The sequence below is a fragment of the Triticum aestivum genome, chromosome 6D, assembly GCF_018294505.1.
Source record: "Triticum aestivum cultivar Chinese Spring chromosome 6D, IWGSC CS RefSeq v2.1, whole genome shotgun sequence".
Taxonomy (NCBI): domain Eukaryota; kingdom Viridiplantae; phylum Streptophyta; class Magnoliopsida; order Poales; family Poaceae; genus Triticum; species Triticum aestivum.
In genome coordinates, this window is record NC_057811.1 from 59,641,662 (window position 1) to 59,647,581 (window position 5,920).

A 5,920-nucleotide genomic window follows, 5' to 3' on the forward strand; every position below is an offset into this window, starting at 1 on the left:
AATACGATCCACATCGGTTCCCAAAGAGGTTAAACTATGATTCAAATATGATCAAAGAAAACTCCCCAATGAGCTCGGCACTTTGCCAATCAAATGGGTATCGACAGCTATGTTCTCTTTGGTTCGAATACGACCTATGTTTGAACAGGAAGCCCCCAAGTGACTATATTGTATATGGCTAGATTCGAATACGATCATAAGCCGGATCCTCCTTCAAGTTATCACATGATCTTGTAATGAAAACAACACATTCATCTTTGGAGGAGAAAAAAGGACAGAGGTCCTGCTTTATTGCTTATCATGATATATACATGGCTTAGAGAAATATGTACATTATGAGAGCCGGTGGCTCAAGTGTAATAAGGCCGAAGCTGGGCTATGTTCCACGGCCGACGGGTCTCTTCCTCCGACTTACGTGAATCTTTGTGCTCCCGAACGTCAATGAGGTAATATGACCCGTTGTGCAAATTTTTGCTAACCACAAAGGGCCCTTCCCAAGGCGGGGATAGCTTATGCGCATCTGTTTGATCTTGGATGAGCCGGAGCACCAGATCGCCTTCCTGGAAGACCCGGGATTTAACCCGGCGACTATGATAACGGCGCAGGTCTTGTTGGTAAATCGCCGAGCGAGCTGCTGCCACATCACGCTGTTCGTCCAACAAGTCAAGAGCATCTTGGCGCGCCTGTTCATTATCCACCTCAACATAAGCCGCCACTCGAGGCGAATCATGACGGATGTCACTGGGGAGGACTGCTTCCGCTCCATAAACCATGAAGAAAGGCGTGAAACCTGTAGACCTGTTAGGAGTAGTGTTGATGCTCCACAACACGGAGGGTAACTCCTCCACCCAACAACCCGGCGTCCGTTGTAAAGGGACCAAAAGCCAGGGTTTGACGCCTTTCAGAATCTCCTGATTAGCCCTCTCAGCTTGACCATTGGACTGAGGGTGAGCCACTGATGAAACATCAAGTCTAATATGCTCTTGTTGACAAAACTCCTCCATGGCGCCTTTGGATAAATTGGGTACCATTGTCAGTTATAATGCTATGTGGAAAGCCAAAGCGAAAGATCACCTTTTTCATAAACTGAACTGCCGTGGCTGCATCACACTTGCTAACTGGCTCCGCTTCAACCCACTTGGTAAATTTGTCAACTGCCACCAAGAGGTGGGTCTTCTTATCCTTGGACCTTTTAAAAGGCCCAACCATATCAAGCCCCCAGACCGCAAAGGGCCAAGTAATTGGGATCATCCTCAGCTCCTGAGCCGGCACATGAGCCCGTCGCGAGAACCTTTGGCAACCATCACATTTACTGACCAAGTCCTCCGCATCAGCATGAGCCGTTAGCCAATAAAAACCGTGACGAAAAGCCTTGGCCACAAGAGACTTTGAGCCGGCGTGATGGCCACAATCCCCTTCATGAATCTCACGCAAGATCTCTTGACCTTCCTCAGGGGAGACACAACGCTGGAACGCTCCCGTAACACTGCGGTGATGCAACTCACCATTGATAACAATCATTGACTTAGACCACCGGGTTATTTGTCTGGCCCAAGTTTCATCCTCAGGCAAATCTCCCCGGGTCATGTAAGCCAAATAGGGCATTGTCCAGTCCGGTATGATGTGGAGAGCCGCCACCAGTCGTGCCTCCGGGTCTGGGACGGCCAAGTCTTCCTCTGTAGGCAACTTAACTGAAGGGTTATGCAGGACGTCCAGGAAAATATTAGGCGGCACTGGCTTTCGCTGAGAGCCCAGCCGGCTTAAAGCATCAGCCGCCTCGTTCTTCCTGCGATCGATGTGCTCTACTTGGTAACCCTGAAAGTGCCCAGCAATGGCATCAACTTCACGGCGATAAGCCGCCATGAGAGGGTCCTTGGAGTCCCACTTTCCTGATACTTGTTGAGCCACCTAGTCTGAGTCGCCGAAGCACCTTACCCGGCTCAAGCTCATCTCCTTAGCCATTCGAAGACCGTGGAGCAAGGCCTCGTACTCAGCTGCGTTGTTGGTACAAGGAAACGTCAATTGTAGCACATAATGGAACTTATCACCCTTAGGGGAAGCCAATACGACTCCAGCCCCCGAGCCCTCTAACTGCCTGCACCCATCAAAGTGAATAGTCCAATATGTGTTATCCGGCTTTTGTTCGGGCACTTGTAGCTCTGTCCAATCATTGATGAAATCTACAAAAGCCTGAGATTTAACAGCAGTGCGTGGCACATACTTCAGACCATGAGGTCCGAGCTCTATAGCCCACTTAGCCACTCTCCCTTTGGCCTCCCTGTTCTGAATGATATCTCCAAGGGGGGCAGAACTGACCACAGTGATGGGGTGACCCTGGAAATAATGCTTAAGCTTCCGGCTTGCCATGAACACACCATAAACAAGTTTCTGCCAATGCGGATACCGTTGCTTGGACTCAATGAGTACTTCGCTGACATAATAAACCGGCCTCTGAACCGGATGCTCCTGACGCTCTTCCTTGCGCTCCACCACCACGACCACACTGACGGCTCGGGTGTTAGCAGCCACATACAGCAATAAAGGCTCCTTGTCCACCGGAGCAGCAAGGACTGGGGGCTCGGCCAGCTGTCTCTTCAAATCCTCAAAAGCAGTATTAGCTGCATCGTTCCAGACAAAGTCCTCAGTTTTCTTCATCAACTGATACAACGGCATGGCCTTCTCACCCAAACAGCTTATGAACCGGCTTAAAGCAGCGATACGACCCGCCAAGCGCTGGACGTCGTTTATACACGCCGGCTTAGCCAGGGAGGTGATGGCCTTGATCTTCTCCGGGTTAGCTTCAATGCCTCTGTTAGAAACCAAGAAACCCAAGAGCCTGCCTGCAGGAACACCAAAAACACATTTGGCTGGGTTAAGCATCATCTTGTGGACCCGGAGATTATCAAAGTTTTCCCTCAGATCATCTATCAAGGTTTCCTCCTTCCTGGATTTAACCACAATATCATCCACATAAGCATGAACATTGCGCCCAATCTGGTTATGAAGACAGTTCTGCACGCAACACTGATAAGTCGCCTGTGCACTCTTGAGTCCAAAGGGCATAGACACATAGCAGAAGGCTCCAAAGGGAGTGATGAACGCCGTCTTCTCCTGGTCCTTAACCGCCATTTTAATCTGATGATATCCAGAATAAGCATCCAAGAATCTTAGGCGCTCACAACTCGCCGTAGCATCAATGATTTGATCAATACGGGGAAGGGCGAAAGGATCAGCCGGACACGCCTTGTTCAAGTCCGTGTAGTCCACACACATCGGCCAGGTGCCGTTCTTCCTGAGTACGAGCACCGGGTTAGCTAACCATTCTGGGTGAAAGACTTCAACGATAAACCCGGCCGCCAAGAGCCGGGCCACCTCTTCACCAATAGCTTTCCGCCTCTCTTCATTAAACCGCCGAAGGAACTGCCTGACCGGCTTAAATTTCGGATCAACATTGAGAGTGTGCTCAGCGAGTTCCCTAGGTACACCTGGCATGTCAGACGGCTTCCATGCAAAAATGTCCCTATTCTCACGGATGAACTCGATGAGCGCGCTTTCCTATTTTGGATCCAGATTGGCACTGATGCTAAACTGCTGAGATGAATCTCCTGGAACGAAATCAACAAGTTTAGTCTCATCAGCCGACTTAAATTTCATTGCCGGCTCATGCTCCGTAGTCGGCTTTTTCAGAGAGGTCATATCTGTTGGGTCAACGTTGTCTTTGTAAAACTTCAACTCCTCTGTTGCGCAAACAGATTCTGCATAAGCTGCATCGCCTTCCTCATACTCCAGGGCCACCTTCCGGCTGCCGTGAACCATAATGGTCCCATTATGACCCGGCATCTTGAGCTGTAAATACACGTAACACGGCCGTGCCATGAACTTGGCGTAAGCCGGCCGCCCAAATATGGCATGGTACAGACTTCTTATCTTGACCACCTCAAAGGTCAATTTTTCCACCCTGTAGTTGTGCTCATCTCCAAAGGCCACTTCCAACTTGATCTTGCCGACTGGATAAGCCGACTTACCAGGTACCACACCATGGAAAATAGTGTTTGACTGGCTGAGGTTCTTATCAATCAACCCCATACGACGGAACGTCTCATAATAGAGGATGTTGATGCTGCTGCCTCCATCCATGAGCACCTTAGTGAACTTATATCCTCCCACCTGAGGAGCCACCACCAAGGCCAAGTGACCCGGATTATCCACCCGGGGAGGGTGATCCTCCCTACTCCACACTATAGGCTGCTCAGACCACCGCAAGTAGCGTGGAACCGCCGGCTCAACAGCATTCACAGCCCTTTTATGAAGCTTCTGATCTCGCTTACACAGACTGGTGGTAAACACATGATACTGTCCACCGCTAAGCTGCTTTGGATTGGTCTGATAACCCCCCTGCTGCTGTTGATGACCCTGACCAGACTGCTGATTAAAGCCCCCTTGACCGTTCTGAGGATTAGAATTTGAGCCGCCGCCCGGGCCATGAAAGCCGCCGGCGCCTGAGCCACCGCCCGGGCCATTGTTGCCGTTAAAGGCGTTGGAATTCTTAAAAGCCTTCATGATTGCACAATACTTCCATAGATGAGTAGCTGGCTTCTCTCTAGAGCCATGCCTTGGACAAGGCTCATTCAACAGCTGCTCCAGCGTCGGGCCTGACCTGCCGGCTTGGGGAGGGGGCCTCCCCTTGCGTCGCTGGTTATTACCCTGTGAGCTGGCGTTGGCTATGAATTCTAGGCTGCCATCGGCCTTGCGCTTGCCACCTCCTTGGTTCCCCGGGTTATGCTGAGGACCCTTGCCATTGCCGTTCTTCTTTCCCTTCCCTGTCCTTTCATCATCTGAAGCGGGGTCCTTGGTACTATCAGAATCGGCGTACTTGACGAGAGCCGCCATCAGTGTACCCATATCATTGCAGTCGCGCTTAAGCCGCCCGAGTTTCATCTTCAGGGGCACGAAACGACAATTTTGTTCCAACATTAAGATTGCAGAGCCGGCATCCATCTTATCAGAGGAATGTATTATCTCCTTAACCCGGCGAACCCAATGTGTCATAGACTCACCCTCCTGCTGCTTACAGTTAGTCAAATCCACAATTGACATAGACTGCCTACAGGTATCCTTGAAGTTTTGGATGAACCGGGCTTTCAGCTCAGCCCAAGACCCGATGGAATTCGGTGGTAGCCCTTTCAACCAAGTGCGGGCAGTCCCATCTAACATCATGGTGAAGTACTTGGCCATTGCCGCTTCACTGACTTCCAGCAGTTCCATGGCCATCTCGTAACTCTCGATCCAGGCTGCGGGTTGTAAGTCAGCCGTGTAATTAGGCACCTTCCTAGGGCCTTTGAAGTCCTTGGGTAGACGTTCATTGCGGAGAGCTGGCACTAAACAAGGGACACCTCCAGTCCTGGTAGGGATACCCACGTCGACGGAAGTCGTCAGATAAGCCGGGGGAGTCTGGTCAGCCGTCAACTGAGGCACCTGCTCCGCCTCTTGCCGTGCTCTGTCTTGGTCTGCTGCGTGAAAGGCTCCGTTATGAACCGGGCCATGGCCAGGGGGCGGGTCATGGCGTTGGACATTACTTGAGCCGGACGCTGAGACCATGTGTCTGCTATAACTCGGGCTCCGGCCTGGACGAGGGGTCGAGTGGATCCTGTCCCGGCTGTAAGAGTATGCCTCTTGCTGCGCCAGTGTTGTCTGAAGGAGTTCCCTGACCCGGCGGGTTTCAACAGCCGTCGGAGAGTCGCCGTCAATTGGGAGGGCCGCCAGCCGTGCTGCTACGGCAACCATGTTCTCCAGCGGGTTAGCATAATGACCCGGTGGTATTGGCACATACTGAGGCGGGGCAGGGTTCACCCGGGGAGGCCCCATCACTTGTGGCTGAACAGGGGTCCCCGACCCGGGCACTATGATCCCTGGCAGGTTA